Source organism: Struthio camelus, chromosome 3 (genome assembly GCF_040807025.1).
Source record: "Struthio camelus isolate bStrCam1 chromosome 3, bStrCam1.hap1, whole genome shotgun sequence".
NCBI lineage: Eukaryota > Metazoa > Chordata > Aves > Struthioniformes > Struthionidae > Struthio > Struthio camelus.
The window spans coordinates 141,988,141-142,012,481 of record NC_090944.1 but is presented as its reverse complement, the minus strand read 5'-3'; the positions used below and the strand labels follow the sequence as shown (position 1 = coordinate 142,012,481).

The window sequence follows — 24,341 nt, the reverse complement described above, 5'->3', positions numbered from 1 at the left end:
ACACACACACACACATATATATATATGTAGTTGCGTGCATATTTATAGCTGTATAAACCTACACACAGACATCAACTTTTAAGAGAGAGTATTATGGATAGTTTGTGTGTTAACGCTTTGATTATAAACCAATACAAACTATCACTTGTTATTAACAATAGTGACCTGCACATTTGCACAGGCTTTTGCCGGCTCCCCGGGCTGGCAGGAGATGAAAGCCTGCAAAGGCAGGATTTGGAGATTTTGTTTTAAATAAAAATGAGACGTCTGCATCATACATATATATTGCTACTCAAAAAAAGATAAAATACTTCCCCCTTTTTTTCATTCATTACAAGTGAACTCTTAGCTGGCAAACCTCGTTTTGCAGTAGGCAGTCAGGTAGGGCGCTTCCCTGCCCGTATCGCCTTGGGGTGAGAAGGCCACCCTGGGTCCCCCGCTCCAGATTCGGTTAAGAAAGTTTGCTGAGAATATAATACCTCAAAAAAGAGGGAGAGGGCAGCAGGGAATACTCCTTTCCCTCTTTCACACCGCTGAACATCTTTACTCCTCATGCCTGCCAGCACCACAAGCATCTGACTGCTGTTTCTCTTTAGGCGCCGGGGATGCCCGAGCGCGGGAAAGCTGCAGAATGTAAAAAAATCATTATCCCCTGCCTTGCAAGCCTTTTTCGGCCAAGCGGATGATTTTTTTTAACCTCTTTTTTAGGGGCTCAGGATGGGAAGGCCACGGAGTGCCATGGCCTGCACAGTGGTGACGCCAGGGCTATGTTGGAGCTCACCTGGGGAGCGGGGCCGGGCCCAGCACCCGGCACCTGGCCCCCAGCACCCAGGAAAGCTCCGGGCGCGCACCGGTCGGTGGGATGGCTGAGCCGGATGATCCCGATGTCGAAATCCATCGCTGTGCCATGGGGTGCCGGGCGCCCTCCCTGCCGGCCCACGGAGAGCCGCGGACGGGCTGGGGATGGCTGGAGGCCACACAGACTGGAAGGTATGCAGCAATCCATTTATCACTTTGCAAATATTAGTGCTGTTCGCATTTGCTGCAGCAATATTTCTTCTTGGAAATTGGTGAAGTGAGTAATAACAATGTTATTTATTCTAAGACCTTGGAACTGAGAAGCAATAACAGGGGGACTGTTCCCTTGAAAGCTTCGGAGGTGCTGGAAATAAAATGGGGGGGGAAAAAAAGAGAAAGACCAACAAAGGTCTTGGGGAGAGAGAGGCATGTTATAAAGCCATAGAAATCTCTTGTTTAATTTTTTTGCCTCGAAGGTAATAAAACGCGTTTTGTAAGGATTTATAGACAAACAATGAAGGGGGGGGTGGGGGTGACCAATTCAGATTCACCCCTTACTGGCGACTGCGGCGAGGTGAGAGGAGATTCCCTCCCGCTGCCCTCGAGCGGGTTACTCTCGGTGGCGTTGCGTTGGCATTTCATTTGTGTCTGCAGGAAAGTGCCTCCTCCTTCGCCACGGGGTCTGTTTGTTCTCCCTGTCCTCTTTTTTTTTTTTATTTTGCTTTTGCTTTTGCTTTTTTCCCCTCTGCCTCGCTTATCTGAATATATAAGGCTGCCCTTTGCTCAGATTTATGGGTTGGGGCAGTGCTGTGTGTATTTACAGTCTCCTGACCTGAAGACCTACAGCTGAACAAGAGAAGGAGGAAACCAGGGCCCATTCCATAAACAGAGACAGATATGAGGGGGAGGTAGGAGGAATTGCTAGCACTTAACATTTTTAACTATTTGGCCAAGCAAAGGAATTAGTGATTAGATTAGAGTCAAAGAAAAATGAGAAGCAGGGCTGGAGATTCGGGGGGAGAGGGCGGCAACTGCAGAGAGTGGCCCGGGGTCCCCTCAGCGTTTGGCAGGGGAGAAATTAGAAGTTACCCGTGTTTTGGAAAATGCTTTCTGGGACAACATGAAATGGGGATAAGAAGGGAATCTCAAAGGCATTTTCATCAGAGCTGTGCTCTCCTTGGGTAGAGCTGAGTAATTCTTTTAGAGAGTAATTACATTTTGAGGAGGCAGATTACTTAGTCTGTGTTTATTCAGGTACTAATTGCCTCAGATTAAGTAAAAAGAAAACCTTACTTGACGATAACAAATATTTCTTACGTTTGTCTCTATCGGTTGGTCTGTAGGCAGAAATTCAGCTCAGATGGGGCATATTTCACAGAGACCTGAGAATTACTTGGCTTCTCTGACGTTAAAGCAGCAAAAGTGGCAACAACCTGGAAAATAAATAAATGAAATGCAACGTACGTAGAGGTCACAATATAGCGTAAGTATATCAACATGATGAACAGCTTTGATGAAAATGGTAAACAAAACCACCCTCTCTTCCTGTGGCTTGTTTTACATTGCAATAAACCACTGACTCTATAACCTATCAGAACATGCTGAGATTTTATGCATCATTTCCAACTACTATTTGAACATTTGGTTTAGAGTAGTCATGAACTATAATTAATGGGATTTTTTTTTTCTGATAAAAAGCGCACTTTATTGTATTTTATTACCTGTTGGTCCGAAGCTCCATAGACGACATAAATTCATTGTCGGTTTTAGGCCTGGGATAAGGGGAGGGGGGGGGGGGAACATTGCACGCGATTATGATGAATTAACATTTACCATCTGTAATCAAACACAGAAGCTGAGCCCGGGCCTCACGGGCGGCGGTGCCCTCATCTGATTTGCATCTATTGCTGATAATTCGGTAGTCCACAGCCAAACGGGAGACGGCAGCAGAAATTTAACCGACATTGCTGTCGGTTAAATCTTTTTTTTTTTTTTTTTTTTTTTTAAGTTATGGCAGGACTGCACGGCGGCGGTGGCGGAGAGGATGGTTGCGCCTGTGGGGATTACATGCCAGCGCCCTGGCTAAGGCAAAGCACGAGCTGCAAACGTGGCTGGCAGCGGGGTCTCCCGGAGGAGTTACTAGCCCGGGGTTGGATGCGCCTTTTCCTTCCCTGGGTTTGCGAGGGAGAGCGCCTGCTCTCCGGGGAGCAAACCAAGCCCCGCGCGTCCGCGGGGAAAACCCCCAGCGCCACCACCAAGAACGGGGAGATGAATGGCGCTGTTTTACGAGCCGTAAAAGTTTTATTCGTCCTGACACTGAAACAGGTTTAGGCAGCGAGTTGACACGCCTTAAATAAATAAGTGGGATTAATTCCCGCGCTCCTGAAACAATAGCGTGCCGCGCCGCGCCGGGAGCCGGGAGCGGGCCCGTTGTTCCCCGCGGCTGCCTGATATTGGTGTTATTTGTGTTTTTGCAGCGCGGCTTCCTCCGGGGCCTGCTTGCTCCACTTCAGATCCTTCCCCTGTTTTATGAGAGGTTGAAAAAGGTTCAGGACCTGGTTGTACTGCGGCTCCCACCGACAGCTAAGGAACCAGTTTGGCGTCTGGTTTGTCTGTTGTTTTACTGCTGACCTTCAAATCAACTCTCCCCCCTGACCCCAGGAGGCATCTATCATGACAAGGGGCTGCTCCGCACAAATGGTGCCCATTTAGAGGGGACGAGAGCCCGAAGATTGCCTTTTTATGAAGAATTTGGTTTTTCACCCCTCTTTTCTCAGGCACCACAGGTGAAATCCCTCCTAGCAGCTGGCTTATGAAATAATGTGAGGGGAGGCCTTAACGAGCTGAAAGCACCCTCAGCTGGAGATAAATATATGCAAATGAGATGCACAAACAAAGGCGCCTGGACAGAGAAATATCTGCAATTCCAGCAAAATGCTGCCTGCAGCTAGAAGATGAACAGCTTTGATAAAATGGTAACAAAAAGCACCTTTTTATCCTCCAGCTTGTTTTACATTGCAATAGACCATTGTTATTGTAACCCAGCGGAGCATGCAGAGGTTTTTCTGCACCGTTTCAAAAAAAAAAAACTGTTTAAACATTTGTTTTTTAGGCATTCAGGGGCCATGATCGATGCGCTGTTTTGTTTTTTGGTGGCTCGCGGGGCGGTGGGGTGGGGGGGGGGATGTCTTGTTTTGTTTTCATTGGGCTGAGGCGGTGGCGGGGGGGCTTTTTAACTTTTTTTCCCCCTTTTTTTTTCTTTTTCTTTCTTTTTTTTTTTTCCTTTAGCTATTCTTAGCCGTTCTTATTTTACCTGTTGGTCTCCCCCTCCACCCCCGCTCGGCTGCTGGCGATTTTGTTGCGATACCGCGCACGGAGGTGACTGTCGCTCCGCTAAAAATCGGAGCGCTTTAAAATGCCGGGGAGGGAAAACGCGAGCTGACAAGTAGTGAGAAGCGGCTCGGGGCCGGGGGGGGGGGGGGGAAACAGCCTTGAACATTCACCGAGCAGCACCCAAACAGTCAGCTTTAATGAAAGCAATCAAGGCTCTGAGCTAATTCAAAGGCAGCCATCTAACATGCTGATTTTAATAAGCTTTTAAAAGGCAATCTCTAACTTTTAAAAGTCGCTCTTTTTAATCTAATTGTTTTTGGGCTCATACATTGCCAAAACAAACACAGCCACTAAAATATGTTTTCAATATGTAGAAGTAGCATATCTAGACAGTGTTTTAAATTTAATGGACGGGGGGGGGGGGGAAGGAGCGGGCGAGGCTTTACTTGGGCAGCGTTGAAGGCGTTTTCCAGGCAGCGCTAGTCATGTCAAAATAATACCTGTCTATTCTTGCCTTTGCCTTTATGAATTGTCCATGAAAGCGCGTGTGTGCGCGCGGTTACCTCTGAACCTTCAGGAAACAGACCCAAGGCTCTTTCACAGACACACAGGTTCCTCGCTGCAGCGCGAGACACAGAGAGCCCGGTGCAGCGGTGTCACTTAACTTTCAACCCCCTGCTACAATGAAATGGCTCATCACAAATTTCGAAAGGAAGCACAAGCACTCTAAAGTTTAGGTGGCCCTTTATGCAGAGCGCTAACCCCAGTTTTTTTACCTGGCAAGAAGAAAAAATAGACTTACCTTTGGGGAAAAAAAAAAAAAAAAGAGGTCCATCTCTTATTACCATTATACAGCTTTGGCGCTTACAGATGTTACAGCAGACAAGTGTCGGATTTCCTGATGTCAAGCAGATTTCCTAATTTTTACTAGACTTCTCCTGTTGCGTTTTTTTTGGCCCAGTTCGGGAGCGATCAGTTTAATTTGTGTGGCTGTGCACTGGCGATTGGGATACAGGTATATGCGCGTGCTAATAAGCCCCCAAACCTGACGCAAAGGTCTCCGCCGGGAGCCGAGAGCTGCCCCCCATCCAGGACTGGAAGAGTTAACAGCAACTTGGTGATATTAGGAGGGCTTCCTTTTTGCAGCCCAGGTTCGCAGCAGCATAATTATGCTCAACTGCTGTTGTTTGAAAAGGGCAAACAGCATCTTAGGCACAGAACAATGAAATTACAGCTGAGATTTAGGTTAGCAAAAGCCGTCTTCTGCAGGCTTTTATGATTCATTATTTCCCATTAAATACAGTATTAGAAGTGTACACCAGATAGCTCATGGTTGCTGCGCTCAGAGCACATTATCTATATTACACAGGTCTGGGGAGCAGAATTAGAAAACTTTGGGGGAATGAGCAATATGTGTTTGCTGATAGAAGTACCATATGGCTCATCTTCCTCAATTGCTTTCATTGCGACTCTGATGCTGGAGAAATTAAAGTTTTATTTGATGTGGCACAGCTTAATGAACTGTCTTCTGTTAGGAAAATTGAATATGTTTCCTGTTATTTGAGCACAGAGCCCTCATGGTTTTGGCTGATGAGGGATGCATTATGTATTGTTTATTTAGCATTTTGAAAACAAAAGCAGATATTGGAGGTAAAATTGATTACTGCAGGATGCGTTATATAATCACATTTTTCTTTCTTTCTTTCTTTCTTTCTTTTTTTTTAATTTACAGCCCTGCCTGTTATTTTTGTGACAGCATTTTTCGCTTTCTAAAAAAAGCATTTTGGTACAAAGTAGATCGGCTATGCTTTGTTTAAAAGCAGCATTATAATTTTTAAAGCCCAGGGAGCGATGCTGAAGAAAAAGCATGCTCACGCGTACGTGAACTCGCAGGCCTAGCAGCGGTCGAGCAGCCGTGCTGGGGCGAGTTGGGCACCGTGCATGCCCTGCGCTGTGTCGCTGAAGGCATCCGGGGGCCTCCTGTTTTTTGAGCTGGAAGACACAAAGAAGGGAGCACCTAGTCTTCAGTGACCAAACACCCCAAATCTCAAATTTCTGAGTATACCAGGGAGATTTCATGACCAAATGTTAACAACTGAAGGGGAAGAGGGAGGGTATGTAAACGGGGAGGATATATAAACGCGTCGGGCAGAGCAGGGCCCGTGTTACCTGGAGCTGTAGCGTCTTTCAGTCCCTCGTCTATAGTGAGGGAGATGTTACTGGTACGGAAAGATGGCTCAGACAGGAGGAAATGTGTGTGTGTGTGTTCGGTTTTGTTTTATAATGTACGTACGCACTAAGGTGGATGCGCCTTACTCACATCACTGGGATGGGTTTTTCCTGTGTTCGTAGCAATAAGTCAAGCAGCAGAAAGGGTGGGATTTGCTAACTCGCTTTTTCCCTGAGTTGGTGAGCAGACAAGCATATTTAAATGCTGAAACATAAAGAAAAATGTCTCCAAAGTATTTTATTCTCGTTCATCCCGCTTCCAGTCGCTGGAAATGCCGCCCTTACACCTTTTCTCTTATTGATCCCCAGAAAAAGGGGGGAAGAAGGGGAGCGCAAAGTTTAAAAAAAAAAAAAAAAGAAACAAAAACAAAAACACACTGGGATGAGCCAGTGCTTTTTCCTGCCCCGCACACCACTCTGACAAAAAGGCAATTTGTCTTGCGTGCCCTGCGATGTTTAAGCCTTCTGGCGAATGCGCATGTTAAACAAGCTTCTCGCTGGATCCAAATACCATCCATTAAAAGAGAAAGTCCCAACGTGTTTATAGCAGTGGGCCAAGGCGCGCAGTCCTTGCTCAGGCACAATTCCCATTGACGTCAGCGGGGCCGCTGCTTATGCAAGGAGTGCGGGAGCCTGCCCCGTACCTTCTTCGAGGAGGGGGGGGGGCAAAAAGGGAAAGAAAAGGAGAGGAGGGGGGAAAAAAAAAAAAATTCGCTGGTATTGGGAGGAGGATGTTGCTCCTGGAAAACGCCTCGGAGCAAAGAGGTTCAGCCAAGTCTGTACAAACAGCGCCGATAAATATTTTCCATTCTCTATAGCTCTTCAAACAGCTCCCTGCCGTAATTTCAGATGATCGCAAAAATAAATAAATTCTAGTACAAGGGCGGGGGGGGGGGGGGAGGGAGGGAATTACATTGCAACCAATGCCGAAACCACAAAAAACTTCATTTTCCGACAGATATATTCGCCGGAGAAGAAAATGGCACATTTTTATGAAAGGCTGCTGCCTGTCAGGAGCCTGCTTGGAGGAGCACCATTACGCATTGTTATCAGCGGGCCGTAATTTGACTGTTGACAAAGTATCTGTGGCAGCGAGAATGAAAGCAGTTAGAAGTGCGGCGGCTTGTAATCAAGAAGATGCTTAGCTGTGCAACGCTGCATCTTGAGCAGATTTGAATCAACGTTGCCTTGAGGGGACGCGCGCGCGCGCACACACATGCACGCGGGCGCGCGCGCGCCAAAAGTCCATTAATTTTTAGTGGGAAAATTAGAGTGGCACTTGACGAAGTGAAATTTGACATGCGTTAATTGCTCCGCAGCTCCCCTAATTAGAGATTTTCAAATTCTTTCACTGCTGTCAGGCTGATGGTGTGTTATCTTGCTGGACAAAGAGTAAAATTGCAAACAGGGCTTGGTCAAGAAGTTGCGCTTAGGGATATCGGACGCTTGTGCGTTTGCTGCTGACGCTTACTTTCCTGGGAGGGTTGTGGGTGCTGTGGCCCAAGAAGGGCATTTGGGGAGAGAGCGGGTGCAATAAAGTCCTTTGCCTTGATAAGTAAGAATTGAGGCTTTAGCAGAGCCCGTTCAAAAGAAATTAAAGGCAGGGAAGAAGCGGACGAGAAAGCGGTGGACTTTGAAATGCAATATGCCTCTGTTAAATATATACCTTGCATAACGTTTCAAATATGATTCTGTTCATAATAAAGCAATTAAACAAATTCAATTTATTTTCATGCGTATTGCTTGCAGCTTAGTGACTGGAAGCTAGGGACGGGCTTCATGCTCCTGTTTGCGTTTCCCTGGCCTGACACGCAACACAGGAAGACCGCGTTTTGCATCAGAAAACTAGCTAACGTGTTGCGCGAACGCAAGCACCGTGCTGAACCTGAAAACATGATTTTTGTCTCTTTTGGCTTTGTTTTTTCCCCCTGCCCCTTCCCCCTGTCCCTGATCACTCCTCCTTCCCTTAGCCTTTGAACCGCTCTTAATCCATTAACATATTGAATTTTTTCAATTTTCCATTTTCTCGCAATAACAATATTAATGCCAGGGCCAAGGCCTGATTGGAGCTAAATTACTTGTTACCTGCTGGCATTTATTTATATGGCATTGAATTATAAAGCTTTGCTATTGTCATGCCTTGGGCGAATTGTTTATGACACCAGTAATAGGAGTAATTGTTATTGTTGAAATTACCTGTCAGCTACCCATAGCAGTGGCCCTTGTCCCGCTGACAAATAGTGACAGGGGAGAGGGATCCTCCGCACGTCCTCCTGATGACTTCTCCTCTGATAATAAGGAGTGCAGGGCCTCTGATAATTTGCCTGTCACTGCTGAGTGCGGCTCAGAGAGAGTTGGCCAAATTGTTGTCATTCACTTTGACAAAGACAGCAAAATGCTCGGGGAGCAGGAGGAGGATTATCCAAATAAATGAAAGCGCTTACGCGTCCTTTGTTTTGCTTTTTTCGGCTTTCCCCCTCCCCCCCCTTTCCCCCCGTTGCTGCCGCCGATGCTTGCCTTTATGCGGGGAGTTGTAAAAAACTGGAGCGGGTTTGCTGTCGGCGGGGCTTGGGAGGCGGCGTGGGGTCGGGGGACGGAAAGGGCTTTTTGCCATTTGCTTCCCGTTTCGCTGAAATGGTTTGGTTTCTAAACGCTTTTTTTTAAAAAAAAAAAAAAAAAGGCTGCCTGCGTTGCAAGAATTACTGTCGTTGCAAGAGGAAAAGGCCGGGTGGCGTTTCTCCTGGGCGGGTTTTTTTTTCCTTTTTTTTTTGGGGGGGGGGGGCGGGGGGGCTCGCTCGTTCCTTTTTCGTAGGTGGCAGCGGCGCTTCTTTCCCGGCTTCCTCCCCTGCTCTCGTGCTCAGCGCAGCACGAGGCAATGCCTCCCAGGCAGCTGGCGGGGCGGGGGGGAGCCTGCTGCTTTGCAGTAACCTCTGAATTATTTGCACCCAGAAATACCTTTTTTTCTCGAGGAAGGGGCGGTTTCGCAGGCGATAAGCCGAGCGGAGTTGTGTTGGCCGCCGCCGCGCAGGAGCGCGCCCGGTCCTTTGCCCTCGCTCCTTCACCTCTCCTCTCTGATGGCAGCAATTACTTCCTTACACCGGTCCTTAGGGCTGGGCGAGGACCAGGCAGGGCACCAAGCGCGAGGAGCATCACCAGCAGCTGAGAAACCTGCCGCCTCGGGTGGGAACCGCCCCGGGACGCCCCAAAACTGCTCCGGCTCCTAGCAGTTCTCCTCAAACGCAGAAGGGAGCCCAATTACCGGCAGCCTTGATCTTCCCGCGGCACGAGCGCAAACAGCGTTTCAGAAGCGGACATCTAAATTTAGCAGGTTTTGAATAATTGATAGGCCGGGGTGACAGCAGATAGAAACTTATGTTTCTAATCACTGCAGAGCCTCGCACCTTCCTGCCGCCCCTAAGCCAAGTCGCTTTGTTTGCAGTTAAATATACTGAAGATGTCCGCTTAACAAGTGTAAAATTGTGATGCCGTTAGGAGGTTATCCGTGGCAATAAAAAGCACGGAGCAGGCCGAGGAATGTGATCCAAAGGGCAGATAGTTTTTAAGAACGCGGCTCGTCCTTGCTTTGTCTGGGGGGAGGCAGGTTGACGTGTTGTCCTCTCCAGGAGAGGAAATAACGCGCGCTTCAGAAGGGCAGATGTTTAAAACCTGCAATATATTTTGGTGTGTCACAGTACCTGCCGTTTGCTCTTTTGCCTAGAAAGCCTAAATTAAGCCTCCGAGGAACGGCTGCCTGTCTCTTGCTCCTCGTTTCGTCTGAAAACAAAATGCATTTTAAATGGGCGCGTTGCAAATACTTGCCCACGCTTTAGCACACGGTTGTAATTGCACACGCGCCGTTTTCTCCCTCCGTTTCCAGGCGTAGGCCCAGAGTCGAGATAACGCATCTTTACATTCAAAGCTCATTTGAAATGTAAACTTTTAGCAAATAGCAGCAGCTTGTGCAGCTGAATTGCTGAAGTGAGTGGCAGCAAATTCCTTTCCCTTCCTCCCTCCCCTCCGCAGAACATTTTGAAATACCCATCAGTGTCACGAGAAACTGCACAGAGCGCTGTTGCTGCTCTAAATAAGGCAGAGCAAGGTTAAGAAAAACGCGGAAAAAAAAAAAAATTGCCACGGATTAAAATGACATTTCTGTACCATGTCAGTATGGTTGACAACGCTTAATGTTTTGCATAATTTCGAAAAAAGATATTCTCTATAAAACATTCAGTATGTAAACAGGCAGCGGGCTTTTGTTTTAAACATTTAAGATCAAAAGTTATGGTAAGCACAATTAATATTGCCTATTAAAATCCCATGTTATTCTTAGAGATACATTTTGTGGTTACTGACTATAAATAAAAGCAAAGGAACAGAGCCACAATTTCTCACCAATGTGCAATCTAGAAAAATAAAAAGGCAATTTCCTTTTTTTTTTTTTTTTTTAAAGTTGCTCTTCGATGTGTTTGCTGAATAAACGGGATTAACTGTATTTAAAACAAGAGATAAAGAACGGATTTTTATTACACTGAACATTCTGCAGGGTTTCCTCAGCCTTCTAAAGGCACTTCATGCCTGGAACAAAACATTCATATTTTATCTGTTTTTAACACTTTGTAGAATAAGCAAAATACTCCTGTAATAACACAAATATGGAATCAATAGGTAATGGTAAAAATAGCATTTCTACCACTTCTGGCTCTGGCCAAACATTAGAGAATGCCTCCTGTGATTTTTGTCTTCAGTTTTACAGCAGCGTTAGAAACCAGTGAGGAAACTACTCATTTAGCTGAAGGATCTTTCATTTGACCGAAAAAACTCAAATGACTGCTGTTAATACAAAACTAATGGCAAGAGTGTGATCATAAGAGCAAGCCTGATATCAGCTGAATTTCAATGGACGCTTCCTCAAAAATAGGTACAAAGAAAAGAATTTAGACAAATTTGCCTCTTAACCTTTAAAGATTTCCTGCCTATTCCAGTATGTCCTTTATTACATTAATTTTTTATTTAAATTACACCATTAACTGGATATGAATTTATCAAGAATACATATATTGATTTATAAAACAGTATCATTAATTATTATAATAGCTAGATGTAGCTGATATTACAAAGCCATTTAAAGGTTTTTAATATAACTTGGACATACATAGATAGATAGACGTTATGGACAAGACTACAATTTAAACTGGCTACCAGCAGTTAATGAAATCCTTGATTTATATTCTAGTTTAGAGATTGATTATATTGTTGCTTTGTAAAACTATTTATTTGATGTCATTTTTCAAAGGATGTCTCAATAAAAGAAAAAAGACAAATAAAATAGTCAATTCTCAAAGTAGATTTTGTTTTACATTTTCTTTTTTAATGCTGCTGCTGATAATTTATTACAAGTTTCGAGACTTGTCACTTCACAGATGAATTGGCTTTCTTGGTAGTAGCTCTGTTTGCAAATGCACAATTTCACATGTTTGGAGGGAAAAAAAAAAGAGGCTGCCTTCCCAATAACGCTGTGTTTATTTCATAAAGCAAAACCAACAAAATGCCCTTCTGGCATAGATTTCTTAGGCATATTTTTAAGTTGTGGAAAAATGGGACTTACCCTAACGCTGCAAAGCAGTCAGTCATGGAGAGCATTTTGATTTAAAATGCAATCTGAAGAGAAGAAAAGAAAAAAATAAGGAATGATATAAACAAACAGTACACTGCTTTCAAGTTACTTTAAAATGTTCCTAGATTAACTAATACATTGAAAGTTTAAATCTTTACACATTGTTCTTGAGGGGCTATGTCTCTTGACTCTTTATTTATATCACTTATTCTTGTCTGGCAACATATGTTACCGATTTATTATAGTATTTTTACTGTTAGCCAGACAAATGTAAGGGCTAGCTGAGAAGGGTAGTTTCATCTGATGAGTTTAACAATTGCAGGGCATCCTTTAGGGTTAGCCAATAGGCTCTTTTGAAGCTATAATACTCACTATTAACCATTTTGATGCTGAAATATTTTTATTGGTGAAGCTGGGGCTTTCCTCTGGTGAGCCTCTTTGTCTTAAATGTTTAAAAACAATCCAATATTGAGTAGCAGTTGAGAAGCATTCAGCTAACAAATGCTTTCAGAGGCATTTTAAGCCATGCTGTTTTGTCTTGTTGTGTAACACGGCTGCATCTTCCCCCCACAATTGGAAGCAGGAAAATAGGCGTGCAAAAAATGTTGTTTGAAAAGTCTCTCCCTAGTTCTCCAATACCTTACAAACGCAAACAAACATTAACTTTAGGCATTCAGATCTCTTCAGTGTAATTACTGACAGCCAGAAGGTAAAGGGGAGGAAGCCTTTCTGTTAAAGCACAACCCTAAAAATACTTTTTTTTTTCTTCTCAATTAGACACATCAACAACTGAGAGAAAAGCTGAGAGAACAAAGGGTGAGTTGGATTTCATGTTTTACATGTGCTGTGTTTAAATGATTAATTTTGGAAGAAAAAGTTGAACTTTTTCCACCTTTTGTTTCTTATTCATCTGCAATAGCATCACTCTGTTCAGTACCAAGGAGTTTCGGCAACTCCATTGAAAACTGCAACACTTCAATACATTTGCTGTCTTACGTGAACCTTCCTTTTCCTAAACGCTTATTTTTGAAGCTTTTTGACCGCTGGACCCCAGCTCAACCTTCTGGAAGCCAACAGGTTCCCTGATTCCACACGATGTGTCCCTACAAGTCTGCGTGGTTCCTCGCGTAACATTGCGGTCACGACTTCCAGCCCTTTGGCCCCAAATCAGTCCATGGCACCTATCGAGGTATCCCCGCATGTACGAGACACCCATTCCAGGGTGCCCCAGAGCCGTAAGCGCCCAGAAACGGGGGCAAATTCGGAACAGGCTGCCGGTTTCTTGCCACCAGGAATTAAGTCAGACCTTCGTTATCAGAGACGGCCCCAAGAAGTTTGTTTTAATCTCCCTTGTCCCTTCAGAAAGTGAGGGAAAGACTCGGTATAAAGTGACCACAAGATCGCACCTTCACGACGGCGATCTACTGGGGGAAAAGGATAAAATGAGTGAAACGCAGTGTTTCGTGTGGAATAAACACAGTAATTGTAACTAAACTCACCTGAGTCCCTTGAAGCAGGAGTCTGACTGGGTTCGAGGCGTGTTGTCTAAGATCGTTAGGGGATCCTGAACAAATGCCGCAAAGCGTAGTTTCACTGGGAAAGGAGCAGAAGGAGAAGTACTCTTGTGGTTTTTGTTTCGTCTTCCTAACAGCTCCGTTTCTTGGATTTGTCTGTTTGTTTGCTTTTCTTTAAATTAGGGAAATGGCCAAACATTCCCTCCACAGATTAAAGGGTTTTGTTTTTTGGTTTTTGGGTTTTTTTAAGTAAGAAATTGAACTATCTGAAGTAGGTTTGGAGTCAGTGGTGTGCAAAAGCTTGCATGGAAACATTTTCTTTGAGCTTTCCATAACCTGAAGCTAGTCTAATTTTTATTTATTATATTATTGTTCCACATTAAATTTTAATTGTACTTTGGCTGACCTTCTGCAATGATTTTCAATCCAAAGCGAATCTTTGGAGGGAAGTCTTGACCTTCTGAAAGCCGATGGCCTGCCATAGAAGCAACTGCTAATCATCTGAATGAAATCATCACGGTAGCATTGCTGAAATCGAGGACACGAGGTTTTAACTTCTGCCCTGAAAGTTTTTATTTAGGCAGGTGTCACTAATGTCCTGCGCAAACATCACAGGCTATGACTCGGTGACGCTATTGGAGTTTCAAGCACGTTGCTTATTGCTACTGTTCAGTTTTGTGCCATGAGGATGTTTCTGGCAACTCCATAATTAAGCTAGTAACCTCTCTCGGACTTATTTCTCCTCCCCGCTCCTTTTTTTTTGGGTAGGGAGGGAGGAAGAGGGAGCAGGGTGCAGAGGAATTGGTCTCTCAATCACTCTCTCTCTGTTTTGTCCATCACCTTGGTTTCTTTCCCCTGTTTTTGACCTGCACTTTTTCTGGATCAGACACTGGCAGGTTGAGAGGTAATAAGAACCAGATGGACATAGTGCAGAAATTGCCCAAATGGGTACGAGAATGTGGGGAGCTGTCAGGCATGGAGAGAAGCTGGAATTTTTCAGCAATAAAATGGGATTTATCGCCACTCTACCACAGTCATTGCCGACAACCGTTTACCTTGACAGAAACCCCATTCCAATAGGCCACGCCGATGCAGATTTTTTTTCCCAAGGAGTGATGATTGGTATTTGTTCTAAGGCTCAAATGGCCTGCACTAAAGGTGAAGCATTAGGCCAAAGTCCTGTATTCCCTACTGAGGCAAATGAACCTGCTAAAATAAGTTCCTTCCACAATAGCTGTGTAATTGAAACCAGAAAGTGAGAGAATTTGATAAATTGCTTGACCCTGAAGGAATGTTAAGGTCATAAATTTTCATTGCATTTTTTGCCTCTTTTAAAAAAAAAAAAAAAACCTCTTTTTATACATATTGATTATGTGTAGTATTTGCCTCGGAATTCCAACACGCTTCCACATCATTAGCCGTTGCGTTGCCCTCCTTCCCCAGCATGTGACAATTATCAGGTTTCGAGCCTTCGTACCTATCTCCCTCCTAGGAGGGCTCAAGGACACAAAATAGTCACAAATGGCAGCACTTACACGCTGCAGCTGAGGAATCTCCCGCAAAAAGCATGAACCACCGGGGTGCAGGGGGGGGGGGGGCGAGCAAGTGCAATCCGTTTCAAAAGATGAAATAGCAAACGGCACTGTACTTGAGCAATGATGAAGTTAAAAACAAAAAAAAAAGCAAATCATTTACAGGGAATCAAACATTCATTGCCATTCCTACCTTTTTCCTCCCCATTCGCTTTCCTTACTTAGAAGTGGCAGTGCTTCTTACCTGGAAAAGGATGATCAGTATTTTATTAAATGAAACATGCAGATGCCCCTTAAAGCTCAAAAGACCCCCAAGCCTCCAAGTATGTTATTGTGGAAAGACGCTTCTCAAGTAAATAAGTAAAATCCAAGAAGAAGGACAAGAAGAATTTAAAGATTAACCAGCTAGGAAAAATATCCAGCAGCGCTTACCTCCCTGTGCCTGCAAGCATCGATAAATACAGCCATGCTAAAACAACAGGCTGGGAAGTGGGGGGGAGGCAGGGAAGTGTTTTGTTTCTGTGTACGGTTTTATTTTTCCTGCAGCAGCAAAATTTACTCCTTTAACTGTAGCACGTTTTGCTTCACAACTGATTGAGATGTGCTATGATGCAGTAACTGCTTTTCATAATCTCGCTGCTTTTTCCCCGCTGATCTGAATATTATGTTTCCGAGGCAAAAAAATCCTATTGTAGCCCTTCAATAACACATTACGCTTTACATGCTCGTACATACTTAACCCAACATGCAGCAAGTTAAATAATCATTAGCACAGTAACCCACTGCTATCAAAAACTTATTGGTCCTCTAAATTCTAAATTAATGGCCTGTCTTCCTCATTCTGCGTGTATATGTGTGCACGTGTGTCTGGTTTTCAGCCACTTCAGTGTTAAGTCACAGACATTTTATCAGCACGTATTAGACAATTTGCATTACTGACATTTCTTTTTTTTTCCTTTTTTTTAAAGAAGGCACAGAAGAAACAGTTGCTGCCTGCTTGTTCATCCCTAGACCTCTGATTCTTAAGCAACCTTCCCGAGCGTTAATTAGCAGCCGATATGTGACAAACCAGCTAAGAAATGCATTGTATTTGTACGCAGCCACTTTGTTATGACTTGAATAAGTTGCCTTAAGAAAGCATGAAAAGGAAAAGAATTGAAAGGACTCTTGCAAAATTCTAGCAAAATAACAATAATTTATACTCACATTTTTTCTTTTTAAGGAGTTTCATTAAACTGTGTTGGGGTTTTTTGCTTTTTAAGTAACTCTAGTTTATTCCTCTCCCCCCCGTCGCCCCGAACCGTTTGACTTCTGGCCCAGATCTCTTCCTTTTGTTTTTATTTTTTTGAATAGTGAAGTAATTTCTAGTCATTTTAAGACAGTTACTTATCCAGAGATTGAAGGAGTATCAGCTGTGTTTCAATTAGAGAAGAAAAAAAGATAACGACTTGGACCGTAACCTAAAAATGCAAAGTGACATATTAGAATGAGAATTTTCATATGTTGCTGTATAAATATTTTAATAAAAGTTCTAAAATAATGTGCCTGCCTTCTGCTTTATAAAAGAAAGGAGATTATGAAGTGCAAACGATGCAGCTTAGATGTATATATCTGACTGGGATTTTTCATCATTAAGCAGTCTCTTCATGCCTCTCCTCCGGAATTTGGTTTTAGAGCCGTTTCAGATCCCCAAAAAGTATAAATCTCAGACATATAAATAAAATATGAACAGCAAGTGGCTTCAATCACTAATATTTTTGCAAACTAATGTTCAGCTGACGCAACTCGATTTTGTTTTGCATTGCATTAGTGTCACAGTGGCAATGACTGGCCTTTATTCACTAACCGTTTGAGTCAGCACTTTGAGACATTTTTCAAATTAGGTCATACTGCAAATTTGCAGCTGATACAAAGGTTGATTAAGAGAGCTGCGCAATTTTAAAGGGATGTCGTGTGAAGAGAATTAAGTTCTGTGTGATAGTTCCAGGAAACGCGAGGCCCCATAACTAAGTGGAAATAATGTATGGGCTATATGGGGAAAGGACATATTTCCTCAGAGTGCTTGAAGTAATACTCATTTACAATTTAACAAAGTCCTTCCCCTGTTACGGCAGGATTATGGGTCTCGAAAATAAGCAGCGAATTCCAATTAGGAGGCAGTGAGATGAGCCCTGGTCCCGTTTCACTCAAAGTCCTTTCTGTTTCTTTGATCCCATCACCACAGACCTTCTCCTGCCCACCTCAAAGCATCCTGGCTTCTGCTTTTCCCCCCTTAAAATGATCCCATGTCACGATGGGATGCTCTGCCCATAACGCAACCATCCCAAGGCGATGCTAAATCATGGGGTAAACTTGTGCTGAAGAGTTATGGAGTGGATGACCAGAAGTAACCACCTGCAGCAACAAGTTGGGCCAGGTTTTCAAGAGACCTCAAGCCTGTTTCAGGCATCTTAATGAAGTGGCCGGATTGTTTTTTCCCCGCTTGTTCTGGGGGTCTGAGTACAAAAACACACAAGCAGTCCCATTTCTCAATGGGAGTTGCTGGTCGCCAAGCACTTTTGGAGATCTGACTCATTGCTGATGACTAAGCCCTCAGGGAATAACCCCTGAGGAAGGCTGCTGCTGTTTGAAGTTAGCCCCAAAACCGAACCTTTTGGGGCGCTTTGGATTTTATTTTTCAAGCTTTCTCTCATCTCAGGGAGCGACTGCTCATGAGGAGCAGAAAGTTTCTCTGTGTTGGAGGGAAGTGGATAAGAGTCAACTGCCAGCTTCATTGTGGCTTAACTCTTTGGCCCACTTGACAAAGCAAAAAGCTATTATTAACATGGCGTTTGCCTAATGCATCAATGCTCTGGAGGGAAGAAAGGAGGGTTTCTGACTGCAGCTATGCTGAAAGCAGGGCTGAACTCTCCTGCCGCTGAAGTTCACGTGCCCAAGCTGTCTTTTCTATGCCCAGGAGCATTATCACGATTCAAAGGTTTAACAGCAATGAAATATAACATAAAGAAACCTTAAAATCTGAGCCAAAAGAAAGATTTCTTGCCCTATGAATAGCCATGACAGCCAGAGAAGAATTTCACATTCCCTCTTGTATTTCCCTTAGTTTCTTTGTAGCCGAGTCCCTGAACTTGCATTTCTAACATGGGCAGCTGACTTTATTTCATGTTTTTGATGTTATGATCACCCACAGACCTTTCCGTTCTCCGTGTGTTTCTGGATTCAGTCACTTCACCCTCAGCCGTCTCTGACAGTACAACACCTCAAATCCCTCCGAATGGCAAAGTCTATTTTATTCCCAGTCACTTTCAATTTGCCTCCAGTGTTTCTCTGAAGGTTTTAGCAAATGTGATTTCTAGGACCAAAAATAACGGATGGGGAAAATGGCAGGCCACTAATGAGAAGGTGGCCTATGCCACTGAAAAAAGTCGCTGGAAGTGGTAGCTTTGAAGGGAATCGAAATAGGACCACAAGTCGTTTGCAGCCGCATTTTTTTTTCATATTTAGAGGTACACATTCACACTTCAGTTACTTTAGTTCTGTTCTACCAAGAAAAGGGAAAAATTATCGTTAAGTTCTTAAATCTCATTTGTTACTCATGTTTTTAAGAAGTGAACAAAAGGTGCGTGCTGGCTGCAGCAGGTCGCATCCCCCTTCAGCGCTCACCCCGCCACCGAACACCCCGCTGGCACAGCGGGAGCTGAGCAAAGGTAGCTACTGCAGCTGTTTTGGTGCTATTGCCTATCGTCTGCACTCCCAAAACCATGAATCAGACAAGAAAGGAAATGAACTCATGCCAGAGTGACTTAAACCAATTGTAGGAAAACAAATTGGGGGTTCCTTAAAATAAAAAAAAAGATAATAATAAAAAATCCTACTGCCTTTTGAGGCTTTGTGGGGACACTGAAAACATGCTTCCAAGCTCTTTTGTTCTGCCCTAAGGGATGGAAAGCTGCTCTTAATACAAGAAAACAAAGCCCTCCACTGCCACTACCAACAAAAAAAGCTGAAACGCTTATGAACACTTTGCTGCAGGCATTGTGGCAGTAAGGAAAAATCATTGCAACCATCACAAGACTTGGCAACACCAGGGCCATGCCAGCAGAGTGCTCTTCCCCATTACTGTAAATCACATACTGAGCCCAGTTTGTTGCAAAACATCCAATTGTGGCTCCTTGAATACAATAAATAAAAATACTGTCTCTCAGTGCACTTGACTGGTATTTGTGGAACAGAGAGGAAAACTCACGCTTCTGCATAGGGTCAGAGTAGAGGCTCACTGATACTTGAATTTAGCTCGGAGAGACCAATTCACAAAGAGGAGCTTTAAATACATTGCTTTCTATGCCTTCATCCCCCTTTGCACAATTGATAGGTGGAGACAACAACTTTTTTCATTTTGAGCATTGCAGTATAAAGTGTCTTGAGAGACTGGGTTTGGGGTTATTTTGGTACGGTCTTTTCGATAGCACCATGCCCACTTGGACCAAAGCCCAACACTCACAGTCAAAACAAAACTGGGCTGGGGACCCAGAAGCTAGCTGCAGCAGGGAAAATCCACTTTAAGCAAACAGTTCACATAGGCACGGCTCTCCTGCTGACAAAAGCAGGCTGAGTTTCGGTGCATGCGTTGGGCAGCTACATCACATGGTGCATTTTCTGTTTCCTTCAAGGTAAGGAGTGGGAGTAGTCTCCTGTTCTTCATCTGTAGAGCATCCCTCCCCACCAGGAGCTAAGAGCCCATTGCAGCTCCCAGTCCTTGAAAGCACGCCCTAAGTGCTGCCAGCCCCAATTCAGCCCTCGTGAGGATGGTATTGCTCAAGCTTTCCCATTGGGAATACTCAAACACGCACATTTACAGCTCAGCTTCTGCAAGCTATCAGACCCCAGCCTTTGTGCCAGGAAAGCTCACGCAGATGCTGATGGAAACAGGACACTGCAAGGGAGCAAAGCTGCGTGGGTTTGAACCAAACTGTGCACGTATCTCATGGAAAAAGTTTCGCCCGATCGCTCCATTCAGGTTGCTTTCTTTCCCTTTTCAGCGGTGCAGGGGGCAGTGGGTGGGGTGGCGTGATGCAGGCGTTTTGCCTAAAACCTGCCGAGTAACCCTCTAATATGCTAAGCGGTGCACAGCAGGGTTCGTTTCCTACAGGGCTTGGCCAAAAATATTCCAAAATAATCGCCTCCAAGCCCTCCTCTTTCTTACAGCAAAGCTCCTTTTGTACACGCCAGAGCAGCTGAATATTTATAAGAGAGGCTAAGAGGTCAAGATATTTCATTCGCGGCTCCTGACTCGGCGGCCTGTGTCTGAGCAGAGCGCTCCTGGCGTGACCAGGTCACCAGCTGGCAGGTAGGGCGCCAGGAGACAGGAACTCAGCCCCTTCCAAGCACCAGCTGGGTTTCACAGACACTGGCGTCAAGAGACTGACAGCAACACCAAGTCCACTTGACCCCCAAAGTCATCAGGCTGAAATTAAAACAGGTCCTCACTCTGTGAAAGTTAGTAAATGCGGTACTTGCAAGAGGTAAAGCTGAGCAAGATTTACGGCTGCCTGCCGTGGAGAAGCGGGCTCTCAGCAACACGCAGGACCTGCGGGAGCCCTCCTTACTGAAGTCCATCCCAGCCCACGTCCCTGGTTGTTACCTTTACTTCCCAGAAACATCAGCCTTGCCACTAGGGGAAGGTTTTGGAGGAAATTTTCCGTTTCCTGGGCCTAAGATTGTTGTACGTAATTGATGCTGAGTTTGAGGACCAAAGCTTTTCTCCCTAACCTTGGGGCTTGGCACAATTTCAATCCATTTCTTCCTCATCTTTTGGAGAAGAAAACTGTCACGTCACCATACACCTATGTCAGACTACATGCCTTTCAGAGACCCTTAGCAGCAAGCATATTTACTTGTCACATGCACCACCCAAAGTCCCCTTCAATACAATGGTTCCCACCAAACCATGTGGGTCAGTGCCTGGCGTACAAATCCACATGCTGAGCAGTTACACGATCAGTACTGACAGGCCCTACCTGGAAACAAGCTTAAACTTCACATAAGATGGGGAAGAGGCTTGTTATCATTCAATCAAGTGGTTAGGACCAGCCAGTTTGTTCCAACAGCTCAGTTGAGCAGATGAGAAAAAGTATCTAATTAGCTAAATTTATTAATATGCTTCTAATTTTTTTCAGGCTGGATACAGCTACATTATAGAGGTGAAACACGACTTTTGATGATCAAGCAAGCAGTGATTAAATAAGGTTAATCTTCATTTTATATGCTAATAGGATATTTATAATCTCAACTGCATATCCAATTTAGCTTTTTTATTTTCTGTTGTTAAGAAAGTATTTCTTATTAGTGAAAGAGAATACCCCTACATTCACTGCAGATGCTATTTTAATTGGGCTCAAGTGCATTGTGTGTAATTAGTCCACTTCTCTAATATTTCATCTATAATTACACCATGAACAATGTACTTAAATTTCAGAAAGGCTGCCAGTTTAATTTTTTTTTATTTAAAATTGCTAATTAATTGGTGACCCCTCATATGGACAACTGATTCATATTGAAGCCCAGTCCCAGAGCTCACACAAGACCACCTTTTCAGAAGTTTGAACAATTTGTTTTGACACACTGCCTTCGGATTGATCAGTGTTAAAGCATCCACACCACCCCCCTAGCTCCAACAGTACCACCATTACAAACATCTTCCCTGAGATACTGCAAGGCAGGTGTGACTTTAGCAGTAATTTTAGACAATGTTTGCTATCATGAACGGCCAAAGAGCATGAAACAAGTGCATGCTGTTTCACCTCACCTACCTAATAAATTATTTCCGTGCATTAAGAGCAGACAGCGATGTGGTAGATGGTTGAGTGCTACCATGTTCTATCGTGGTAGTGCAGCTGCTGCCTCCTTAAGACAAAAGAAAAAGAAATAGCACCAAATACGGTGCAGGTGAAGTAGCTGTGATCCCATCAACAGGGCTGAAAGGCCAACTCTAAAATACGTTCTCCTGAAAACGTCATGACAAGGTGCAACTCAGGTGAAGATCAAGCTGAGTTCTCTCAGGCAAAGACAGCATAGCACACAAGTCTACTAGAGAAATGTCTCTCTCTGAAAAATACACTGCATTAAATTCACTGACCACACACCGCGGTCAAGCTAACTGCCTTCAATGGAAATACAAATAGAAAACGGAGGCTACAGCATTATTACAGTGACTTAGGGGTGGCTCTAGAAGTAGATGTTACTTCCCCCTTCCTGCAACTTTTACTCCTCCTAAAGTCATTCAGCAAACCTGTGTGCACACATAAGTCAGACCTGGTCACACTGAACATAAAGGATCTTCCTTTCATAACTATGTCAGACAATCATTTCACAAATATGCCTCTTCACAGCTTTCCTCAGGCTGTCCTTCTCAAATGCCAGGTCCACCTCAGGCATCCCTAATCCAGCCCAATACTAGTACAAAGACAGCAACAATGACTCTAAGGTTAGCTGTGAGCTCCATCCCGTCCCCGCCAGCCTTGTATGTCTTTACCTGGCCCATTGCTATGCACACAAAGGGTGCCAGTGCCTGAAGATTTGCAATAATTGTGTAGAAAGGGAAGTGCTAGAAAGAAACGAGACAACCAGGATTAGCCAGCCTTCCTTCAACCTCTTTGAGAGCAATCAGAATTTAGAGAAGAGGAAAAAAAAAAGAGCGAGTCCCATGAAAGACCTTCCCTTGAGAGAACAGTGATCTCTTTAGCTCTTTTACGGTTTTATCCCAGAAATTAAGTAATTTTTTTATGGGCAGTGGAGTAGGCAATTGAGCTGGCACTGCAATGACTACCTCTTTGAAAGCCGCTCAAAATGTGAATTAGGGCAGTAGGTCCACATACCCCCAGCAGAAGACAGAGCTGAGGAAGAGATGAAGTTATATGTCCCAGCACTAGAGATCACAGTAAGCATAGGTCAGAGTTTTGGGGTATTAGGAGGCATTTGGTGCTGCAGAGGACTCTGGATTAAAATGAGTTTCTTAGAGCAGCTCTCTCACCATCTTTTCCCTTTGAGGCGTCCCAGGAATACACTGGAGGCATGCTATCCTGACCTCCTTCCCAAGTACCCCCCTACAAGGAGCCAGCACTGTGGTTTCAGGCTTTTCTTCTCCCTGAAGTGTCTAAAATCCTCATTATTTAGAGAAGGTTGGCTTTCCCTCCCCCTTCCTCAAAAGCCTGACCTCTTTCTATCTGCTGGGGAAATCCGAATCACTACCGATCTGACTCTAATGCGCACTAGGTCCTTCTGCCCAGAAGTTTGTTTTTCAACACAAGCATGCCTGCAAAACACTTTATTTAAAACACAGTATAAATGCCAGTAACCCAGCATTTGCAGGGAACCCCTCTCAGGTCTCCCACTTAGCACTTTAGAACTATTAAGTAAATCGGGGGAAAATTCCTCAGGAAATGATGGAGTCAAGCCTGATGGACATCCTCAGATGATCAAATGCAACTTAATAAGGTCACAGGTGACAGATTTGGGTGCAGAACTGTTTAAACAGTGTACAAAAAAATAGATGCTCATAGCATGCAGGGGACTGGAATCAAGGCTGGTTATATTATCCCATGGCACAAAAACACACCAGAAAGATGGTCTTTGTCCTGATGAACACCCACTCAAAATGGCAAAGGAAGATGACAGAGAACTGCAAAAAACAACCCTCATGAGCATGAGGGAACAGGATGAGCTTTGTCAACATGGAAGACTGCAGTCAAAAAGAAGCTTCAGTGTTCTGGGATTTTTTTTTTTCCATTTAGGAAAAAGCAAAACACGATGTGGTTTGTGACACTGAAGGACTGAAAAAGGGTAAAATTCCAGCACACACAAATCTTTCATGTCCATCCTTAACTTATGCCATTGAGCAAGCGTTAAGAACGGCTCTCAGAAATGGTCCAGATAGCACCATGAGTCAAGGATGGACTGGCATCATTTTGACTTCTTGGCGGTTAGAGAAGAGGATTTAAGTCACAACACTAACTTCTCCCCTTCTCCCAATATCTCTAACAGAAAATGTTTCCCTTGATTGAAGGAGCTAAATTCTGCTCCTCTAGGGCTGCAGGATAATTACATTGACTTCATCTGAGCAGCTCTCCTATTTGCTGATAGGTCTGTCAACAGAAGGAGCAGGCTCTTGTCTCCTCACACCCCCTATAAAGTCCTTACTTGAATATGCCTTCAAGAGTCACCTGAGAGGGGCTTCTTACATCCCTGCTGATCATACCATGAGGACAGAGGGGCCTGGCCACAGTCCCAGCAGCAATGGAACACTTTGTGAAGGAACAAAAGGGA

General features: G+C 44.2%; 2 long non-coding RNA genes across 7 annotated transcripts in view; one reads left to right on the top strand and one right to left on the bottom strand.

Annotated features, from left to right (window-relative positions):
• The window catches only part of LOC138066904 (uncharacterized), a 47,170-nt gene that overhangs the window by 1,204 nt on the left and 21,625 nt on the right, over positions 1 to 24,341 (bottom strand). The window contains exons 1-7 of one of the 4 annotated variants that reach the window (XR_011140594.1): positions 15,453 to 15,494; positions 15,214 to 15,264; positions 13,474 to 13,567; positions 11,966 to 12,018; positions 10,056 to 10,134; positions 6,013 to 6,123; positions 2,116 to 2,231 (exon numbers count right to left, since the gene is read on the bottom strand). This is a non-coding gene — a long non-coding RNA (uncharacterized lncRNA). Of the gene's footprint in view, positions 1 to 2,115; positions 2,232 to 6,012; positions 6,124 to 10,055; positions 10,135 to 11,965; positions 12,019 to 13,473; positions 13,568 to 15,213; positions 15,265 to 15,452; positions 15,495 to 24,341 lie in introns of those variants that run through there. The other 3 variants (XR_011140597.1, XR_011140595.1, XR_011140596.1) reach the window with 3 other exon arrangements.
• LOC138066905 (uncharacterized) lies at positions 1,592 to 16,552 on the top strand. Of its 3 annotated transcripts, none has more exons than XR_011140599.1 (5): positions 1,592 to 1,706; positions 2,142 to 2,281; positions 3,276 to 3,404; positions 3,576 to 3,773; positions 7,319 to 8,081. It is a non-coding gene; the product is annotated as an uncharacterized lncRNA (long non-coding RNA). The 3 variants fall into 3 exon arrangements; XR_011140598.1 differs by lacking the exon at positions 1,592 to 1,706 and adding an exon at positions 1,793 to 2,052; XR_011140600.1 differs by lacking the exons at positions 1,592 to 1,706; positions 2,142 to 2,281; positions 3,276 to 3,404; positions 7,319 to 8,081 and adding exons at positions 12,752 to 12,790; positions 12,894 to 16,552 and having other exon boundaries at positions 3,460 to 3,773.